Consider the following 2,500-nt stretch of genomic DNA (forward strand, 5'->3'; position numbering starts at 1 on the left):
CTCGTAAACAGTGGCACTAGCACAACTACACACGGAAGGAAGCAAAGCACGTCAAACTACCACAGTGCCTAGATGGGATTAATCAACGGGGCCAATGCTTCATTTGCACGTTTTTCACATGCCATGACACCCTTGGGCATGCTGTACAAAACTAGCAAAAGTTTCAATAGGCTGCAATGAGGGTGTAACTACAGTGTGCAGGCAGCCATGCAAACCCACCAGCACGCATTGGCCGGCCAAGGTGCAAAACAAGGGGCTAATCATCCTGACCCTCATGCCATGTTGCTGTCCTTCACATGCCATGCAACTCTTGGAAATGCTGTGTGGCTACTGGCATATGTGGCAGCAGATATGCAAGGAGCCATGCACACCCAGCAGCACTCCATGGCAGGCCACAGCGCACATCGAAGGCAATCATCGGAACCAACGTGCCTTAATGGTGATTTTCACATGCCAAGCCTATCTCGGACATGCCATGCGGCTGCGGGCGCATCTGGCGGTAGCCGTGGGGGCACGGCAGCACAAGACAGGAACCCTTGCGCACCAATCAGCCCGGGGTGGCAGGCAACGGTGTGCGGAAGAGGGGCTGAACATCGGGACGCATTGGCCATTTCCTTTTTTTCAAATGCCATGCCTCTCTGGAAACTGCTGTGCAGCCACGGACACGTGTCAGCAACTGTGGGGGCATGGCAGCGGTAGGTAGGGAGCGAAGGGCACCCAGCAGCACACGGTTGCTAGCATTGGCGTGCGGCAGATAGGCTGCCCACCTGGACAAACGAGCCATGTACTTGTTTTCACATACATGCCAAGCCTTTGTTGGGCTTTCGTTGCGGCTACGACCGCAGGAGGCAACAGCCGTTGCGACATAGCGGTATATATTAGGCAACCACGAGGGCAAAGCAGCACGCCGTGGCAGGCGCAACGCACACCAAGGGTAAAATCTTTGAAACCAACATACCGTGAATGCGTCTTGGACAGGCGATGCCACTCTTGGTCATGCTATACGGCGTTTGACACATGCGACGCAAGATGTGGAGGCACTGCAGTGCAAGGCAGGTTGCCCTGCGTGCCTAGCAGCACACACTGGCAAGCAACTGTGTGCGGCAGAGGGGAAGACTGTCGGGACGGACGCGCCATGTACATGTTCTCACAAACCACACCTTCCTTGGAAATGCTATGCGTCGAGGGGCACATGTGGCATCAGAAGTTGGGGCGTGACAGCACATGGTACCCGTCCATGTGCGCCCAGCAGCCCACGGTGGCGGGCAAGGCCGTGCGGAAGAAGGGGGTGGCGTTGCATGACAGACGGCCATGCGCGTCCAGCCTTCGTAGAGCACGCTCTGCCACCACTGGCACACGTTACAGCAGCTGCGGGCACATGGCACGGAAGGCAGGCGGCCCTGCGCGTCTAGCCGCACGCAGTGGCAGGCCTCAGCGCACACCGAGGGCCAACTCATCGAAACCCACGTGCCATTTCACTTCTTTTACCATGCCATGGGTCTTTTCGGATTGCCTACCATGCCCCCTCATCGTCTGCTGCCCCTCGGTGCGGCCCCTCAAAAACCACCCTGGGAGTGACACCCCCCTCCCTCAAGGTAGCTCTTATACTCTTTGCCCATTTTCAGAAGGAGACATGACCACCCCCAAAAAATATACCGTTCTATTGTTTGAGCTACAAATATCCAAATCAAATGAAACTTGGTAAGAAATTAAGGAAAAATCCAAAGATTATTTTCATATAAAAATATCCGTCTTCGGATAAATATTTATTTTTTTATTAATTTTTTAATATTAAAAAACATATTAAATTCAAAAAACTATGAAAAATCCATTTTAATGTATTTTTCTGAAAACTAAATTTCGGATGTCTTCCAAAGGTTGATAGAATGTTCTGAAAAAATATAGGACCATTCCAACATATTTTGATATTTTTTATTATTTTATGATTGAAAAATTACAAAAAATACCCAAAAAAATGGAAATGCGGGGTTTAAGTGAAAATGATTGTACTTTGGGTGCCAAATAGCCAATTGCATGGATTTTCTAACCCAAAGGAATGTTTCGCACAACATGATTTAAAGACCCAAACTACGTTGTGCGGGCATGGCCTTGGCGTGTGCAGCAGTCGGTGCCTCGTGTGCAGCCAAAGGCTGCAAACGAGCCTCTGTTGCATGGACCATGGGGGCCACGGAAGCACCCATGTGTGAGCCACGTGCGTGCGGCTATGTGCACGATGGACTAGACCTGGGATCGATGGTGCGGCAATGCGTGCAACCTTACGCGAGCCATGTGCCAAAAAGCCCGTGGCATGTGCCGCCATGCCAGCCACCAATATCGACGCATGGGAGGCCGTGCCAGCGAACTTGCTCGCGGTAGTGCACTCATGGGCGGTGCATGTGGACCACGCAACGCAACCTTGCGAGCCGCGGTGCAGCCGTGTCTGCAACCTCTTGCGTGGTACTTCCGGAAAATCCTGAAACCTGGCGCGCGACGACGAAGC

This window comes from Macadamia integrifolia, unplaced genomic scaffold (genome assembly GCF_013358625.1).
Source record: "Macadamia integrifolia cultivar HAES 741 unplaced genomic scaffold, SCU_Mint_v3 scaffold1853, whole genome shotgun sequence".
Classification (NCBI taxonomy): Eukaryota; Viridiplantae; Streptophyta; class Magnoliopsida; order Proteales; family Proteaceae; genus Macadamia; species Macadamia integrifolia.